This window comes from Psammomys obesus, unplaced genomic scaffold (genome assembly GCF_907164565.1).
Source record: "Psammomys obesus unplaced genomic scaffold, mPsaObe1.curated_primary_1811, whole genome shotgun sequence".
Lineage (NCBI taxonomy): Eukaryota > Metazoa > Chordata > Mammalia > Rodentia > Muridae > Psammomys > Psammomys obesus.
In genome coordinates this window covers 4739664-4760481 of record NW_026596143.1, presented here as the reverse complement: position 1 = coordinate 4760481, position 20818 = coordinate 4739664, and the positions used below count along the sequence as shown (strand labels likewise).

The following is a 20818-nucleotide window of genomic DNA, read 5'->3' as shown; positions in this document are numbered from 1 at the left end:
AACCACAGAGTCATCTGAATTTTTCTCTTCAAGCCACTTACTTTCACTAAGCTTACGATGTAGCCAAGTTCAATTCTCACTACCCCACAATCTTATCGAGCATTCCAGTCTCCTGACGGCTTTTTCAGTAGTGTTCTTTTTCCATCTAAAACTGTCTCTGATATTTCCTAAAGGGTTCCACAATGTCACAATGGATTTGTTATTTTGCCTTTAAGAAAGGAAAAAGAGGTAGTAAAAAGAATTCGATTTACTTTATAAAGAGCTAAGTACAATGTTGCTGTTTACTAGTGTACAGGAGCCCTTGTCAAATGAGAAGTAGTGGTTGGTCTTCTGTAGGATCAGTCCATACAGATCAAATGCCAGTGATACAAACATTTTAGCAGTCCCAAACTCTGGAAGATTCCCTGAGAGTTACCAGATGCCTCACCATACCTGTTTATAGACATCTATCTCTTTCAACCTTGGAGCTACTTTGCCTGATAGTAGCCAATGATATATAACAACAATACAGTGTTATTGAGTATATGTCAATTTTCATGAAAATGCTCATTTGGTCATCACTCTTATTCTTTAACTAGAGCAGGGATAGGCCTGCCTCTGCCTCCTGAGTGCTGGGACTAAAGGCACGTGCAACCTCTGCCCGGCCCTGACTTAATGCTTTTAAAACTCTCATCACATTGTTACCCTTTGAAAATTTTCAATTACCAATTAGCCACAGTTTGTTTGCTGGAGCAGCAGGTGTTTCTGTGTTAAGCCAGAAAAACCACACAGCATCCAACAACCTGTTTAAAGAACGACAGGGTTATTTGTCTGGAATGTTGCTGATGATTTTAATAGTCTACTTTCAGGATGCAGGAAATCCTTTTTTTGTTTCTCCTAAGCTGTCTCTATCTCATAATAATTCAGAAGCATATGCTTTGTAAATAGAAATGAAATCTTTACAAATGGCACCTTTCCCTTCCTGTCTCACTGTTGTAAAACTTAGAAACCTTTATTGAAAACCCTTATTTTCATCACAATATATTATTTGCATAGCCTCAATAGCACCATCTTCCTCTCTGCCTGGGATATTGGAAGCAGTAGGCATGGTATATTTCTTGAATCAGTTATGACTAGACACTTTAAGCAAATAGGGTTGACTGGGTCAAGCCCGTGACAAAGAGCCAATGCGTAAAGAACATTCTTGAGCAATTAGCCAGATCCCTGATTTATAGGCCATTCATACAGATAAATAATGAAAATTACTTCCTGGCATGTCCAGGTGGAAGAAAACATTCAAACAAAAAGATTTTTATGGAACAATACAGTATTTTGAGAAACCTCCAGAAGAGAGGGGTCACCTAAATCTATAATATGCGACAGTGAAATCAGTTGGTGAGCTCTCAATTAAGATTCCTATATATACAATCACAAATTCTCTATAGAAACATTCAGCAAAGCAAACCAAACAGCCCCATACAGTAAATCATCATTCTTGCTGGGACTATGCCAATATGGAAGCCAAATATTTTTATATCACCATTAATTTGTGATGTAGAGTAAACCTATCTTTGTCCTTATATTTGAGCAAAAGAGGGGTGCCTATAGAAATTTTTTCATTCCCATGGAATACAGCACATCCCATTGATTAAATTATAGACATGTTCATTGTTTATTTTAGATATTTAATACCATGTTATGTATATTCAATTTCTACTTTATTTTGGAGAGATTTAAATATTGTAATCATCTCTGACTAAACAAGCTTGAAAACCTACATTTAATTAGATTGGAATCGTTACCAAATTGTGAAATTTCCGGTTTCTTCGATATTTAGCATCTCCATGGTAATGACCCTCCCTTCTTTCCCCCTTTTTCCCAGACTTGCTGTTAACAAAAACTAACATCCAGCAGTCTAGATTCCTACAGGGCTTCCCACTCTACAGGTTGTGTCCCCCAGGTTCTAAATATTTCTTGAAAAACCTCAGTCTTACTCCCTGTTTTGAATGCCGGAGGACCCACCGCGAACAGGACAGATTTATGCCCTGACAAACCATGGTCTGGGCACAAGCGGAATTTCATGAAAAGCCCAGATCATTCATTTTGCTAGGTGACCTTTTACCAGAAAGAAACGACATATCCAAGCCCACTGATACCCTAGCTTCAAGGAACCTAGACGCATTGCACTCACCTTCCCCATGCCCACCTTTATCTTTTAAAAATGCCTCTTAATTTTTATGTATTTACTTACTTAATTATTTACTTAGAAGCAGGGTCTTGTATTTAGCCCCGGGTGACCTTGAGCTCAGGAGACTCTTGCTTTGCCTACCAAAATGTTGGGATTACAGTCATGTCCCACCACACCAGGTCAATCTCTTTCTCTCTTTTAGGGACCCTGTTCGCGAGAACTTTAGCTGGTCCTTGCCACAACTTCTCAACAGATGGCTCTCGTGATTTTACAGGAATTTCTGAGAAACTATTTCTTAGAACAGTTTAGCCTCGCTGAAGAGGTTCCCGATAGTCAGCTCTGACATGTCATTCTTATTCGGACAATAGGAAACTGAAAACCTTGGACATCTCCTAAAAATCTCCTGAATATCTATAGGATCCTGATTCTTTTCTTTAGACAGTCCTCATTAGCTACAATATTTTAAGTAAAACATCTTCTGAACTGACTGGCACATACCGCCTTTGATGGCATCATATCATTTCTTTACTTATTTTTTTGTGTGTGCTCATTACCTAGAAATAACTGTCTTAGACAAATTCTGACTAGTTTTGATTTATGCCATGACTCAATATTTAAATTTTGAGCTAGTAACTTTCTAGAAATAAGTTAACATAGACTACCTTTCAGCTTCAAAGCTCCAAAAGAATGATCTAAAAAGGATTTCCCTTAGAAGATCCTGTTCAGTGGACTAAAAATCAGCAATTGTACGTTTTATTATAAGTGTTATGTACTGTTTAAGGAATCGGCCATGCAAGAAGCAAAATAGCAACATGCCTGTTGCATATGAAGGTAACATAAACTTGACTGCTGAGCACTGTCAATGAGATGCATACATTGTTAAAAAATGTGTAGTGGAAGCAAAGGCAGTTTATTGCCTGCCTTAATTCACTTTGTTATAACAAACTGTCACTTACTGGGGTATATTCAGCAACAATGTTTATTACTCACAGTTCTATGGTTTGAGAAGCTCAAAGGCCAAGACTGGACTTCTCGCTTTAAAGACAGCTATTTCCTGCTATTAATATATCCTCTCACAGTACAAGAAGAAAGATCTGTTTTACTTCTCATGAGCTCATTAACCCTGTCATAATCCTATGGGTTCCACTCTCAGGTCATCATCCAAACTTAATAACCCCACCTCACTAACTAATTGATCCAATATCCAAATACTATTACTGTGGACACCAGGATTTCAAGGTATGGATTTGAGAAACAACTCTTTTCTTTCGGTAATGGGGCTTGAACTCAGGGCATTGCACCTGTCAGACAAGCCCTCTAACAACTGTGTTGTATCCCCAGTCCATACAGATGAACTCTTGGATGAGACAGTCCCTGCTATTGTCTTTGAAATCAGTTTCAGTTTTTTAAAATTGTGTTTCCTGTTCCTAGAGGCATTGCAGATGTGGCTGCTGTGTCAAAAGTGTGTCAGTAGGTGGCAGAGAGGAGAGAGCCTATCTACACTCAGCTCAATGTTCTGAATAATGAACATCTGAATGAGTGTTAGCCTAACTCTCCCCTCTGCCTTCCCCCCCACCCCAAAGTGATTCTGAGACCATCACCAATCCAGCATTGCTCCTAGGATGGAAAGCAAGCCATAGACTAGAATCCCACCTAGCACTTTGGGCCATGGGCGAAAGTGAGCTGAAGACAGACAACGCTGGCAAGGGACTGCTTGGGCAGACCAGGCAAGTTTTAAACCTGAGAGGATGACCACCAGACTGGTGCCATGGGGCCCAGATAGGGAGCTAGCCTGAGATGAACATAAGCCTGGCACCACAAAGACCTGGGAGTATGGTAAGGGGCAGATCATGCTCAAGATTACCTCTGCCAGTCTCATGGTGAGCATGCATCACACTCTTGAGACCACTCCTAAGATGATCCTGGATACTTGGAGACCCTGGGAACTACTGAGAAAAGCAAGTAGGTGGTAAAGAAATGGAAGAGAAATGGGCATAACGAAGAAAGCAGAACAGGAGACTCCTAGGTAGGAAGAAACTTCCTGTTGTGAGTAGGCAGTGATGCCACCTGAGACCGTGCTGGGGTCCTGGCCCTGCAGCATCAGGGGTCTGTTACTATGAAGGCCAGATGAGCATCTCAGGTCAGGGGTGCCACTGGGGACATGTTGATATCTGAGAAGCTGTATAGAACTAACCCTACCCCTTACCTGGGAATCTTGGCAAAGCTAGTCCTTGAGGCATGATAGCAGGAGAGCTAACCCTGCCCTTCTGCCCCTGAGCTGCAGTACTAGGGAGAGTGGGCCCCCACACATTGTGGGAGTTGCAGCTAAGCTGGCCCCAAGGATGTGAGTGTAGGATATTTGGCCCTATCACTCATCTCCCTGTAATGGCATGGACAAGGGAGAGATACCCTTCTCCCCACACTCTCCTCACTACCTGCGACAGGTGGGAAACCTGGGTCATGAGAGCCGGAGAGCTGTCCTGCCCTTCACATGTTCCAATACTCTGGAGAGGAGGCTCTGCACCTCACCTTGGCAGCAGGATAGAATTGCCCTGGTTGTTTCGGGTAAGTCTGCCCAGAAGGTGTGAGAACAGGAGAATTGGTGGGTTGGCCATCTCAGATACCTCTCAGGCTCAGATCCAAGGCTTTGAACTCGGCCACCCCAACATCTACCCCATCAATGAACTGCTGGAGTGCATGAAGGGCAGGTCCTAAAGATCCAAAACTACAGGATCTCCATGACGCAGGGCAACAACAGGATATCTGAGAGGAGTCCCAGTGGGGTTACAGTATTGATAGAGTAGCAGAACCCAAAGGCCTTGTATCAGACCAAATGAACATATGAACATTTGAAAGAAAAGAAGTGTGTACAAAAGTATAGGACACACTGTGACACACTACAGCTTCTACAATGAGATTTTGTTTTCTGTTTTAGGGAAGGTTGCAAGGGGAGAGGGTGGGAATGAAGGAAGGGGAAGATGAATGTAGTTGGGGTGCATGGTGTGAAATTAACAAAGAACCAATAAAAAGGTTTAAAAAATGATATGTTTGATTATTTGCCAGTCTTTCAGAATGTGACTTAACTTGGAGACAGGGTCTAGTTTCAGGGTCTTTTTCAAGACAAGGTTTCATTATATATCTCTGGCTGTTCTACAACTCACTTTGTAGACCATGTTGGCCTTGAATTCAGAGATCCACCTGCCTCTGCCTCCTGACTGTTGTGATTAAAGGCACACACCACTACTCCCAGCCTGGAGACAAGGTCTTTACAAAATTAATCAACTTAAGTGAGTTCTTTAGAATAAATCCATATTCAGCAAGACTTGGTGTCTCTCTAAACATTGGAAATCTGGATGCAAAGATCCATATAGATAGAAGAAAGTTGATATAACGATAAATAAGAAAACCAACTGCCAGCCAACAAAAAAGACATAGAACAGTTCTCTCCGCAGAAGAGAGGAACCCTAGAATACGTCAAAGAAAGTCCTGTTATTTTAACTACCCGACATATTCCACTTTGTTACCTAGTCCTCACTAACTGTGGCATTGAGTCACCTTGAACAAGACGCTAGACTTGAACTTTTAGTTTTTTCATCTCTTAGATGATATTGTTTCTTTAGCCAGAGCCTGCAACGTGTAACTCTTCTATAGAATGACAGTTAATGGTAATACTATTTGACTTCTAGTTTCAAGAACATCTGCTAAAGTGTAATCAACAAACATGATTGCTGAAGTCTTCATCATTGCCACCTTCCATCATTTTACAAGCATTTGTTTGAGAACTTCCGTGGAAGGCACCATGCTGATTGGTTCAGGCGTGCCTGTATCGATACTCTTGACAATTTCCGTAATGTAGGCATTAGTCTTCTCTCTTTATAGAGGAACTGTTTCTTGTTTTAGTTGCCTTGAACAAATTTAAAAATCATAGTAAATATCAAAACTAAATGGAAATATAAGTGGGGCTTTGACTGTATAAGATGAGCCACTTGTCCTCACACTGTTCTGTCTAGGACAACATTTCTATCTTAGAACTCACTGAAGAATTATAACTGTGAACCCAATGTGACATCTTACATCTATCTCCTTACTAGAGGGTTTTTAATTTTAGTTTCTTTTAGGACTCAACCTAATTTTGAGGAGTTAACTTCTTTTCTTAGTATACTTGTGGAATAAGTAGAGGAATAGGCATTACCACCTCTGCCCTTTCTCCCTTTTAACTAATCATTGTTATCCAGAGGTTGTGGAATTTGGCATGCTTTCTGTTAATTTTTTCTAATTGTTGCGCCATTTTTTTCAGATTAGAATTTTTGAATAGATAGTTTTTGCATGTCGGTTGGTCCATTTCCTTCTTTGCTCTTGCCTATCAATTGTACAGTCCATTTAGGTGCTCATGTGTTGTGATGATGGACTTTTTCAGGGTTGTATTTCCTGACAGTGGATGGATGTGCAACCAGAGACTTTGTAAATCAACTCTGTAACACACTCTTGAGCCCACACAAATGAAGATCCAAAAATAACATTTTGTCGGCCAACATACTAAGGTGGAAGAAGACATTCAAACAAAAAGATTTTTATGTAACAATACAGAGATTCTCATGTACTGTATACATCATGGCATTGTATTTTGAAACTTTTGCTACAGTTTAACTCAATGCTGTCAGATGTGATTGACAATGGCCTTCAAAGTACTGCCCAAACAACATGGGCATCTCATAAGGCCAGTGGGAGGGACAAATGTTTTGTCTCTACCTCTTACCTACTGAATGGGACAATCTGACCAGAGTAAAGAAATCTGTGATGGGGTAGCCATCTAGTGGGCCTGGAGGATGCTGAGAATCAAGAACAATGGCATCATAGAACTATTCAGAAGTTCGTGCTTCATTCATGAATGTTGCTGTAAAAGAACCAGAACCACATACTCTCCTCAAGTCTCCAGACTCTTTGGCAGCTTCTCTTTTAATATCTGACAGCTTTTGCAGAGGCAGGAAAGAGTGGTCAGCACATTTTAGGATCCTATCTCTAAATAACAGGCAAAATCACAAATTAAAATCACAATCAGGGAGGATTGTAATTCTTTAGAAAAATGGCTTTATCATGAAGTAACTATGTGTTCTTAGGAAGTTGAAGAACAAAGAAATATCGGGTGGCTTTGTGTTCTCCTCATTCAGTTTCACTTAATAGAGATATCCAGTCAAACCACATCTCCATAGCAAACCAGAAAGTTGGCACCAACATAGTCTAGAAACTTATTCAGAGTGCATTTGTTTCCATGTACTTTTTTTTTTTTTCTGTTTCTGGGACTTTAACTCTGTGTAACTTTATTCCAGGTACAGGACCATGTGACCACAACCAATAAAGAAACAGGACAATTCCATCACAAAGGTCCCTTCAGATGCCTTTACACAGACACACACACACACCTTCCTCTTCTCTGTTGTCCCTCATAACTCCTAATCTTTTCTTCATTTCTGTATTTTTACTATTTCAAGAAAATTATGTAAATGGAAGCATATGGCGTGTATCATTTTGTGATTTCTTTCTTTTTTCAATTAGCATAATGCCTGAAATGTACAAGTCATTTACTGTATAAATGGTTCATCATTTTTATTGATGAATAGAGTTCCATGGCATTCTTATATATGCCATAATTTGTTTTACCAGTCACTTGTGGAAGGATCTTTATTTTCATATCTTTGTTGTGATGAGGAAAATACCTATAAACTTTCATTTCTCTGGATAAATGTTCAAGAGTTCAAATTGGTGGATGATATGCTACGTCTAGGTTCAACTTTGTAAGAAATAAGCAAATTGTAGCAGTGAACTAATTTACATTTCCATTAGGACTATATCTGTGACTGAGATTATTCATTTTCTTTTCAGCATTTATAGTGGCTACAGCTTCAAAAATACAAATATATAAAAATAAGAATAATTTCCCTTCTACATCTCTATGAATTGCCACTAGATCCTCCATAAGAGACAGGGTCCAGTGAGCACTGTCCCTAGCTATCTTGGTTTCTGGCTGGCTAGATCTTGTGTAGGTATTGTGTAGACACCTACAGCTGCTGATGGGTCCTCAGCCCTGCCAAGTCCAGAAGTTTGTATTTCCCAGCACTTCTTGCTCTGCTGCTGTTATTTTGCTCAATGCTCATGCTGTCAAATTTCCTTCTAAACATTCCTGATTCTCTACATAGACCTGGCTGCTCCCGAACCTGGTCAGAGAACCATGTTTTAGTATCAGAGATTTTTACTGTAGCTTCAGCCATAATCGACATACAGACACATGTCATCACCATTTTCATTTTTGTATCTCTGATGGCAAATGGTATTGAATATCATTTCATATGCCTTTAACCCATCTAAATGATCTCCTATGTAAACTGTATGTTCATGTTTTTGCCAACTTGGATTGTTTTATTTTTTTTCCCTGCTGAGTATTGAGAGTTCTTCTATTTTCTAAATAGAAAATGCCTGCCAAATTTGTCATTTGAAAATATTTTCTCCATGTCTATACTATCCCTTCCTATTCTTTATAGTTTCCCCTCTCAGAACAAAATTTTATAACCGCACAAATATCCAAGTATTTTTCCCACCATTTCCCTTGTAGGCACACTTTCTAATGGGAACTCAAGAAAGAGTTCACTAGATTTTAATAATTTTCATATTTTTCCCAAAGTTTTATACTTCAGTGGTTTATATTTATATGTGGCCATTTCAGATTTGATTTACTATAAAATATGATTTTTCAATATGCTCTTTTTAATTTAAATCTATTTTTTATAATATATTCACTTTACATCGCAATCATATCCCCTCCCTCATCTACCCCATTCACACTCTCCCTCCCTCTTCCCCACTTTCCCCCTTACCTATTTCTCAGAAAGGGGGAGCCCTCCTTCCCTACTACCTAACCCCACCCTATCAAGCCTCTTCAGGACTGCCTGCATCCTCTTCCTCTGTGGCCTGGCTAGGCCGCCTCACCCGGGAAAAGTGATCAAAGAACCCGCAACAGAGTCCATGTCAGAGACAGCTCCTGGTCCCCTTACTAAAGGACACACAGAGAGACTGAGCTGCAAATTCAGGCTTTTCACTCTTTCTCCTTCCTCTTACGGGTGTGTAATTGCTCCAGAACCAATCTTTAAATGGGTGTCTTTTCTCTACTGAAATGTATTTGGATCTTATCAAAACAGACACTTTTTTTTCTGGCTGTGATTCAAAGTCTCTCCTCTGTCCCAGTCTCACCCTGTCTGAATCCTGTAGTTACACACAAGCCTACACCCAGGGCTGACTTTATTTTCCAATATTTCTCTTGGATATTATTTTAGTAGTTCTAAGCCCTTTGCATTTCCATACAAATTTTAGACTCTTCTTGGTTTTAAGGTAAGCTACCATTCTCAAACCCTTACTGCTATATTTAACCAGAGATTGAATGGTGCATGAGAAAAACAAGGATCATACATACTTCTGACCACACAGGTAGTAAGTTGTAGCACGATTATATCTGAGGCCTTTTAGAGGACACAGCTTCGCACCCCAGTGTTTTTCTTCTCTGCTACCCAGTCTCAAGTGGGAAGTCGTTCTCTGTTAGGATACGCAGAATGTCTCCCTGCTCCTTTCAGAGCAGTGAGCAGTCTAGTCTCTGTCACTCAATTCTAAGTGCAACCTTTTTATAGGACCTATTATGAATTTTAATGAATTTTTAAGAGTCTCCTGTCTTGTTATAGTAATTAAAAATTGTCAATTAATAAACGAAAACCTGAAGAAGTGTGGAAAACATCTTAAATAACCACAAAGCCAAATGAGGACATAGACTCAACCTACATCTTTATCATCTCCACACCAGCGAGTATGTGCTACACATGCAGACTTTCTTACATGAAGCAACCTACCAGTCTGCTGATGGCTAGTAGCCCCAAGCATGTCCAAACCCAGCATTACTTGTCTACCTGGAGCCACGTAAACCCAGACCTCACCGGTCCTAACATTTGGCCGTACCACTTTCTCCTGCGACACTATGATAGAAGAAACGGTTCTTCTCCCAAAGGAGTTTCGAATTTTTCGGTAAACACAGATTAATATATCTGTATTTGTTTCCTCTTTTACTACACCCTGAGTAGGACTTTCTGGATTAGTTTTCTTGTTACTGAGAGAACACCTGCCAGAAACAAGGGAGGCGAGGTGTATTTTGCCTCTTGATTTAGGGGCTATGATCCACCAGGGCAAGGAAGCCACATGATGCCTAATGTGACTCGGTCCATGGTGATAACGTTTGCAGCTGTGGCTCATAGTTCTCCAGGACTTTTCCCAGGAGTCCACTTCCTCCAGCCAGGCACCATGTCTTAAGTATTCCATAAACCTCCTAAGAGAGCACAGCCAGCTGGGGATGAAGTGTCAAACACAGGAGACCGTGGGGGAGCCTTCAGTGTCAAACCACGTTATGCTTTGAGCAAAAACTAACAGAAAAGTGTTTCCTTTTTCAGACCGAATCAACAATTCCGATACTGAGAAACTTTAGCAATTCTTGTTCATTTCTAAACATGTATGTATGTGTGGTTATTGTTTATATATTTTTACGCATATTAAACTATGTCTCAAGTTTTCAATGATAATCTTACAAACAATTGATGAATTGTTCAAATGGAATTGTGGGCAAAAGGACCCAGGGAACAAAGGATAAAGTTAAGCATCTCAGGTTGAAAAGTGCCTAAGCCCAACAAAAAAAACTGGAAGTACCGATAACTGAGAAGTAGTAAGGAACCATGAACTGTAAATACCATAAAATACTATTTTAGATAATAGTCAGATGGATTTGTCAGCTCATGCCGAAGCACTCATGGTCTGATGAATAGAGTAATTTAACTGACTCCTGATAGGAGAAAAGCACCTTAAATACATACAATCATCTCACATTAAAATCTGACTCAAGGGTCTGGAGAGGTGGCTCGGGGGTTAAGGGTGCTGGCTGCTCTTCCAGAGGACCCAGGCTCAGTTTCCTGCACCCACATTGTGGCTCACAACCATCTGCACCTCCAGTTCTGTTTCCCTCTCTGGACCTCCCTTGGTACCAAATGAATGTGGTGCATACACATGGCTACATTCATACATATAAAATAAATAAATCTATCTAGATCTATCTAAAATCTGACTGGAAAAAATCAGCGAATTTTTGTGTGTCCTTAGAGCCTATCAAAACACAGGAAATTATCTTTCAAGTATCCAAAACAGCAAGAGTAAACTGTCTGAAGCACTTAAGTAGGAGATACAGGAGACTGATAAATAAGTGTAAGCAAAGGTAATAGTTACACTCACTATCGGAGACGTCAGAGATTATAGCTATAGTGTACGGTCGGCAGGAAAATCGCAAAAACATGGACATAGTTCAATATGCTCTACTTCCTTCGTGAGTACAAGGAAAAGGCAATCGCCTGAAAAACAGCGGCTGGAAGAGCTGTGTTTGCATCACAGAACTCACACTCCTGCCACTGGGATAAAGACTTGAGAGCATTTGTAAAGCAGTCTAAGGGGATGATGATCCGCAATGGCTAGGGGACAGTGTGGCTTGCTTTGCTTTTATGTTCTTGTGTCAGGAATTTTTGCTCTCCGGCCTCGATCGCATCTCAGCATGGAGTTTACCCTACACTGGGATAACAGCACAGCTGTCTTGAAGTAAGCTGTACCCTAAAAGCGGTGGTGGAAGCCAGTGCTCAGGCTGAGTAACGGATGTTTCTCCAAGGCTGCATCCTGCCTGCCGCCAGACTGTGCGCAGACTGTGCCGCGGTGAGCAGCGAGAACCATCCAGTGGCTTCACCGTGATTCCCGCATCTCTCCTCCCTGGCCTTCCTGCCTCTCCAGCGCTTGCAGCCCCACACATATGAAGGGAGAAGTGGCCTGTGCTTGGTTTTATGTCCCATGAGGAAGAGATGAAATGCTGCCTTCTTTGAGCTGGAAGTGAGCTGTGAAAAGGAAAACCATTTTAATTGTTGCTTAGGGAAGAACTGATATCCAATAGCCCGTTTCCATTCCTACTGTCTACACTCTAGGGGTGCAGTGGAGCCAAAGGAACTTGCTCTCACTCTCCAGGCCGCTCATCAGAGTTAAGTCTTGGTGGAGAAGGCTTCCACTCAATTTAAGATCACTCATCGGTAAGGTTAAAATTCCTATTCACTCTGCTTGGTATTTATGTTCCGTGTCCTCCGTTTCTATAACAGAGAGAAGGAAACAGCAGAGGATAGGCATCAGAGGAGAGGAATGTACATGCTTGTCGGGATTTTTCTCTGAGATAATAATTTGAATATTCTCTTCTGGTTTAATCTTGCAGGTGGTGCAAAACCCTTTTTTTTTTTTAACTCCAAAAGAGCTGGGATTCATCAAATGTAAATGAACACATGAAGCCATCGCTATCCCTATGGTGGAAGACAGGAGTCTGGGTAAATTCTGTGAAAATTTTAAACTGAATTGTCATAACGAAAAAAATCATAGCTTCTGTATTTGGTATCCTGACTGTCTCTCGAAAGGTTCAAGTGTTGTCTACTTGGTCCTCAGACCAGGTGCTAATGGGAAGGGCAGAAACTTTGGGAGTAGAAACCTGATGGAAATTAACCTGTTGGGAACATGTTCTTTCAGGGAATATGTTCGATGGTACCCTGGTACCTGCTTGTCCTGGTCTATTTTGTTTCCTGTCTGTCATGATGTAAATAATGGCCTTGGCCACACGTGTGTGTGTGTGTGTGTGTGTGTGTGTGTGTGTGTGTTAGACTGTGCTGTCATAGGCCCAGAGTAACAGGGCCAAATAGTTACAGACTGGGCCCCTGTAACCATGGTCCAAAGCCAACTTTTCCTCCTTGTAAGCTGATTCTCTCAATAGCTTACCACAGCAACGAACATCACAGTAACGGAGGTTGCAACTCCAAACTTTGACTCTCACTCAAAGAAGCTGCTCTGGTGAATGCAATTGTTTTGAAAATAAAGTGTTCTGATTAAAAATGAATTTTTGAAGAAGGAAAAGGAAAAAAGTGTTCTGATTATTATGGTGGATAGGGGTGGTCACCAAACTTTAGTGGGCCTGAACCGAGATATCTGCACTTGACCTAAAAAATATTCCATCCATAACATGAGGTCTATCTTTTGAGAACCACTGATCCCAAAACTACCCTAACCTGTTTCCTTTTTAAACCTCATGTTGGGCCAGGCTTCTGGAACCAAATCTATATATCTACAGAATTTTGGAAGTCCAAACTTCGACTTCCTGCACATCAATTCTGAGTGAAAAACTATTTCAATTGGCATCAGTCTACAAACCTTACACCCTGGAGAACCCCGCAGCCCATGCAATCCAGGATTAGAAGGGGTATTTAAACTCAGCAGCTTCTAAAAATCCTGTCCTTCTCTTCATACTCCCACTGAGATGCAGTTTTGAAGCTTGATGGCAAATATGTCACTACACCAGGAAGGAGGCTGTGTGGCTGTGACCTTCACTTTGTATCCACTGGAGCGCTGAACCACACAGGGGCTTTCATTCCAACAGGTACTCTGAAGCTCTTTACTAAGCCCAGGAGGGCACAGGGCACCTTTCATCTCCATTTGGTCCTCTTTAAGGGCTCTGATCCAGTTGTCAACCAGCTGCTTGAGAGGTGCTAAGATAATTCTCAAACCTTACACATGCAAGAATGAACACTCAAACACTGAATGAAAACCTCTGAGGTAGGGCGCAGGAGTGGTGAGGGGAGACAAAGCAAAGATGTTCGTGAGTGAGAACCAGCACGGCCCATACGGGAAAGCGAAAATCAGGAAGGCACATAATCCACAGTGACTTCAGCAGCAAGCATCACACTCCCTCGCGCCACCCACCGGCAGGGCAGTTTGCAATTAAGTGAAGACAGAGTTACCAACATTTTTAATCAGCTGAGAATTTACACATCACTGTGACCTGTGCTCTCTACTCCATCGCCATGTCATCAGCTTATCGCATTTGTAGACGTCATCTTTACCACACAGTCTCCCCTGACATGGAAGGAAACGATAGTAAAGAACCCCACATATGAATTTGCTCTGACTCTGCCCAAATTTATGCACTGGAAAACCCTTTTGAAAAGGGATAGCAAACTATTACGAGGATCCAATCTGAGAGTACATTTGGGATCAATATAAGGGTAAAAATGAATATATGTGGACATTGGCTTATAACCACACAGTGCTTAGGCAAGGCCACTGACATTGCTGAAGCCCAACATGAGGCTAAGAGTGGAAAAGACTGGCCAAGCTTTATAAGAATGGCTGAAATAGCTATATTTCCCCAATACTCTAAAACTTTTCTGTTCTAGTTTTCTTTATCTTGCTGCAAATTTATTGCTGCAAATACCTCTGGGTGAAATAAAAACATACACAAGAAAGCAAAGTGACAAAGAGAAAGGTAGGCAGCTTCATTCTTCTCATGTCTTCCAAATGTCCTTATATTTTCTTTTCTCTTACACAGGGATTTCAGTGATAAATGCAGAAGCAAATTCTGATAGCCTGAATGCTTTCACAGGCAATCTAACACACACCTATAGAATCAGAGCTACCAAACTGATCAGCCAAAGTTAAAAGACAAACCAACAAATGAAAACGAGGAGGTCTTTAAAAATCTTCTTCATGAGATACCTGATAAGCTAGGGTCAGATGGAAGGGGAGGAGGACCTCCCTTATCAGTGGACTTGGAAAGGGACAAGGAGGAGATGAGGGAGGGAGGGTGGGATTGGGAGGGAATGAGTGAGGGGGCTCCAGCTGGGATACAAAGTAAATAACCTGTGAATAATATAAAAAAAATAAAAATCATTAAAAAATCTTCTTCATGAAACACATGCATAATAAAGTTATAAACAGGTCTCACTGCTCCATCAGACATGATATGCTCCATAATTTTCTCTTGAGTCATGTGCAAAAATAGTGCTTTGTTTATTAACATACTGTTGGCCTTTCTGCACACTTGTACAACCTCTTTACTTGAGAATATGTAACATTTTAGCATTAATTTATGGGGCATGCTCCAGGGTTATTCAAAGAAAATTTGAGCTAGTATACAGTTTTAAATAGTGGAGGCAGTAAGGTGGCAGGCAAAGCCCAATTTTGTAAGCCAGCATGTATTTGAGGCAAATATTCATGTAGCATGGATAAGAAATATGAATTAGCTTTTAGAGGCCTGGTCAGCTAGCTAAAAGTGATGAATTCTATAATTATTATATAAAAGGATAAGATATGCATTTTATGGGAGAATCAAAACCTTTTGTGTAAAAGTTTCCAGGAGAAGATTATTATATAGATCTTGCAACAAATAACCTCTTTGGAGAATAAGATCATTCAACATGATTTTCCCAGAATGTGAAAATGAGAATTTACCAGTGATGCTTCTTAAAAACCATGGCTATCAGGGGAGAAAAAAACTTAATGAAGAAGTTTTTATTAGCTAGAGAGAACAAGATAATTTTTGATAATCCATCTTAGGGGAGGTAGAACTCTGGGTGATTCAACCTCTTTCTTTGTAGTCTAAGTAACCACGATTCTCTTGTAAAGATACAACAGGGGGTTCTAAGTAACAGTGTGCCCTGAAATTCTTCACTATTCATAAATTTCTATGCTATATTTATCCTATATGATATGCCTAATAGCCACTTATGAGTGAGTATAAACCATGTGTCTTTCTGCTTCTGGGATACCTCACTCAGGATGATCTTTTCTAGTTCTCACCATTTGCCTGTAAATTTTATGATTTCCTTGTTTTTAATTGCTGAGTAGTATTCCATTGTGTAAATGTACCACAATTTCTGTAACCATTCCTCAGTTGAAGGATATCTGGGTTGTTTCCAGATTCTGGCTATTACAAATAAAGCTGCTATGAACATGGTTGAGCAAATGTCTTTGTTGTGTACTTGAGCATCTTTTGGATATATGCTTAGAAGTGGTACAGCGGGATCTTGAGGTAGCACTATTCCTAATTGTCTGAGAAAGCGCCAGATTGATTTCTAAAGTGATTGTACCTAAAGAAGCTAAGCAAGAAGGAGTACCCTGGGTAAGATGATCAATACTTACTCAGAAAAGCAAACAGAATGGACATTGGTTTATCTTATTTTTGAGCAACATATTCTGTTGTTTCATAAAATACAACCATAATATCTAAAGGTGTTGGACAATTTCAGAAAGTCATCATTGCAGTTCTGTTAGACTCAAATCTATCTGCATGAATCTACCAACTTCCTCTTCCCTTCCTTTCTCCTCCCTTCCCTTTCCTTCCTTTCTCCTCCCTTCCCTTCCCTTCCTTCCTCCCCTCTTCTCTCTCTTTCTTTCTGTTTGTTTCTCTCTTTCTTTCTGAAAAGAACTTTAGTGACCCAAGTTAGGAAGTTTTTAAAAAATGACTTTGCTCATAATTACCTTGTCATAAACTATATATCATAGTAAAAAGCATCATTTGAAACTGTAAACTTAAAGGTGATGCTGTTTACAGTTATGACAAAAGACCCAGAACAAGCACATCAAACCTTCCTTTCTCCATTGCTGTGAAGAGCTAGTTTTCTTCCCAGAGTAGACTCACAACCTATTAACTTGGTTCTATCACTTATCAAAAGGCAAGCCTTTCTTTTAAATTAATAACACTCCATAAAACATAAATGTATGCCGAGAAACGTGGTTGAGCCCTGATATATGACATAAAAATTTGATTAAATATGTAAAGAATAAATTTATCCCCTAAGTTAGCCTCTTCTTCTGACTTTGCTATTTTGTTGAAAGGATTTGCTCCTTTATTAGTTCCCTTGGAAAGAGTGCTCTGAGATCCCCTTGACGGTTATGCACCGTCAATCAAAAGTCCTGTTGGCAGCAACATTCCCACCTAGTTGTCCCTTGCATTTTTACTGCAGGTTTTTCATTTTTATTTTTTGTCTTTACATTTGGCTTCTTCCAGTAGCCCTACATTGTCCTAATTCCTGAATTTTTCTCTGCTTAAAATCTTTTAGTAACTTTTCTCTTCTTTGGGACAGATTTTTCAGAATTCCCCACTTTTCCATTTTCTTCTTCCCCTATAGGGAGTCTATGTCCTCCAAGCCTGAGTTTTAGGTTTTAGAACCTGTAGCCTGGGGGGTGACAAGTAGCTCAACTTTGTATTTTCCTGCTAGAGATCCAGGAAGCTCTAGTAACATTTCCAGGCATGAAATACTATTTAAGCTCCATCTCTGTTATCGTTTAGGACCATTGGCTGCCCCCAGAAACCACACCATCACTTTTCTTTAGAGAATAAGAATAAGAAAAGCAACAACAACAACAACAACAAAACATTGCCCTTTTTTTTTGTCAGTGCTCTGTAGCCAAAGTTCTTGAGTTCATTTTAATCTCAATTAAACATTCTAAAGAAATTCTTTAGACATCACAAATGCTCACTAGAGTCTCCTGCAGCCATGAAGAGTTTCCTGGACCAACATCCACTATGGGTGACTTACAGGGTGTGATGCAAGCTATTTTCAGGCAATGTGTCTCCGCTCACAGGCGGGCCCAGATCACGTGTCTTGGTAACTGTTGTAGACAGGATAGATAAATATGGGCCCTTTACCTCTCCTCTCTCAGTAACAATGTGGCCCAGTGAGGAAAACATTATTTCTAGAAAAATTTAAATCACTTCAAAACTGAAACTGTTTACAGGAGGAACAATCAATTTTCCCCATCAACTTCATGTTTCTTCAGAACCTCAGTAAGGTCATAGGAAAGAGCCTGGGAGAGGATGAAGTTACAGCAATGGTCTTGTCTGACTTCTAGGTAGAGGAACACTGGCAACTGCCTGGAAACCCTTGGCCTTCTGTCATTCCCACACTCTTAGGCTAAGGGAGGGAAGTGAGTGAATCTCCTACCCAACCAGGACCCTTCCTATATGGCTGTTTGCTTTGTTCCTGACTGGACAGGATGTCCTCCTGAATATGAAAGCTGTCGATCTGAGGTTGCTCCCAGTAAGTGAGCATTTGCATAAGGAGCAGAAGCACAAAATCTCGCGTTATTTTCTTCTTCCTGCAGTTGCTCCCTTTTTGGCACAGGCCATCCTGCCTTCTTATAGAGCTTTAGGCCTTGGCACACTGCGACAGCAGCAGCCTTCCAATTCTCTCACTCCGTGGTTGCCAACAGGAAATATCACGCGTCTTTCCGGTGCACTAATTGACATGGAAATACCAAGATGTACGGCCGCATTTCCTACTGAAAAAAAAAAAAATGCACTCTTCAGGAAAGACTTTTCATACTGGGTTGACATGAGCCTGCCTTGTCATTTTCCCTGTGTCTTGGTGCAGAAAGAGCTATTAGGTTATCTTAAGCCTGAGTTGGTCCTTTGAATTACTTACCTATCCAGTTTTTGTAAGTGTTTCACTGGCAGGAGATTCTTTCTGGTTTTTACAAATAGGAGATATGAGAGTGTTTCTAGAGAAAAGTTGTGAGGCAAAAAGGAATTTAGCCTGATAGTATGTGCATGCAATTATCTTATGTGCATAAAATAACATCAGTTCACATACCAATATTCATTATCGCTTTAATGTAAGCATTTTTAGTTCTTTTATACAGATCTAATAAAGTTTATTTCAATGCTTTATAACCTAGATTATATGATCCTAATTCTGTGTAAGCCTTACTCAGTGTGTGTGTGTTTGTGTGAGTTTGTATGTGTGTATGTGCATGTATATGTGTATGTGTACGTTTATGTGTGTCTTTCTATGTTTCTGTTTCCAAAATGAAACAGACAAATAAATAAATAGGTAATATCACATATCCTAGGTGTGTGATGAATAGTACATTCTAGACTTGTATAAATACACTCCGATATCCCCATAGTGACAACATTGCCCAAGGATGCTTGTTCTGGTTGTTTTAGAGCACATTCCCTTGATTGAGCAAGGAACTGTGGTATGTGGACTTCTGAAGGTATTGTCATGAAACTGGTGTTATTGAACTTCACTTCTGAGCTTTGGACAATTTTTCCTCTCTTTCTCTTCCCATCCCCACAGCGTAAGGTACTAATCCAGTGATCCTACCGGTCACTTGTACAGATTTAAGGACGTGTTCTTTACTCTGTGTGAGGAGGAGAAAAACTAGTTATAATGACTCAGTGATGCAGAGAAATTATCATGTAAGCACTGCAGATCAGCATGTAAAAATTTCAAGAGAATTTCACTGATGCAGCAGGGAGAGAGGGGGAAACTGGGCAGAGAAACCCAAGTTGGAAGTTAAGAGACTTAGCTGTTAATATCTGACCAAGACTGAAGTACTCAGCTTTCGAAATTCTACTTGTGAATGTCGCTGACAACTTGTACAGCTGTGCATTAGCAGCTGGGCTTGCTAATTCACACCAGTTCCTTGCCTCCAAACAGTTCTCAGGGTGAAATAAATTGCCTAACCGCTCCGGTTCGCTGCTCCTCATTTTTCCCCTTTGCTACCCGGAGGTGGTGCTCAATCCTGCTGGTTTGCCTGAGCCAGCTTGTTCCTAAGAAGCAAGGCCAGAAACAAGAGGAAAGGGGCTGGGCACACATTCTGCTGATGGATTTGAGCTTAGTCACCTCGAGGAGAAGGATGGTAATGACTCAGGGTGCTTTGCTGGTCTACCCTTTACTTTTGTGAGAAGCAAGATCATCTCCCCTCCTGCCTCATGGGAAGAAACTCAGAAGAAAAGGAGCAAAGGGAAAGTGTTTCAGTTTATCCATCAAGGCTCAAAACCTGCCACTTTCCAATTGCTTTAGTAATTTACCTCCACCTGCTCCTCTGTAGGTACACATGGAGCAACCAAAACACACATCTCCTTTAAAATAATCCATGCAATTTCTAAACACACTAAATGCCACTTAGTGAATTTTCTTCATTTAACTGGAGTTCCTCCATTTTGAACTGGGTGGATGTACTCATGAAAAAAGAATGCTTATAATGTAATTAATGCTATAAGAGTGTTCTCTTTTGACTCATGAATGAATGAAGCATTTCCATACAGTTTGGGACCTGCTAGAAGGCTTATGGGTGTGATCAATGAACCTTGCTCCTAGAATCACGATGCCATGAATGAAACAACCCCGTGATTGTAATCCATGGACTGTAGGTCATTTATTCAAATAATATGAGAAATGCAGAAAAAAATGATAGGAAAGAAATAATAATCTGGGACAGAAATCCCCTAAAGTAGGAAGTGCATTGCACGTTTTGGAGGCTTTAGCCAGGGTCTTATTTTTCCCAAAGAAGCAAACAAACGGCCCAGGGAAGTCTGAGTTGCTGGGTGACACCTGCAGGGGATGTTAGACGCCTCTGCTGCCCAGTGATCTAGTCCCTGAGCTGTTACAAACTGCCTCACTCATTATGAAGTAAAGCAGCTGACTATTTTGACAGGGAAGCTTTATTTCCTGAAGTCTATGACGAGATGACCAAAAAACAAAACAAAACAAAAAAATGCATGCAGAATCATTTTTTTCCAGTCTACAAGCTTTTATGTTTTGTCATATGTTTCACCGTATTTACATCAGCAAAACTTTGGAATGAAATGGCAGGCTCCATCAAGACAAATCAAACAAAGCTGTACAGTGAAATGGCATGGCCCATCAAGATAAAAGTTAGCCAGGAATGGAAAACACACTTTTTTTTTTTTAAGCCTTTGAAAGAAGAAAAATTCCC

The 20818-nt window shown here is 40.4% G+C and overlaps 1 non-coding gene across 1 annotated transcript; it reads left to right on the top strand.

Moving 5' to 3' along the window:
- Positions 1–3587: 3587 nt before the first annotated feature.
- On the top strand, positions 3588–3722 carry LOC129666420 (small nucleolar RNA SNORA17). The gene has a single exon (XR_008718575.1). It is a non-coding gene; the product is annotated as a small nucleolar RNA SNORA17 (small nucleolar RNA).
- Positions 3723–20818: the final 17096 nt, after the last annotated feature.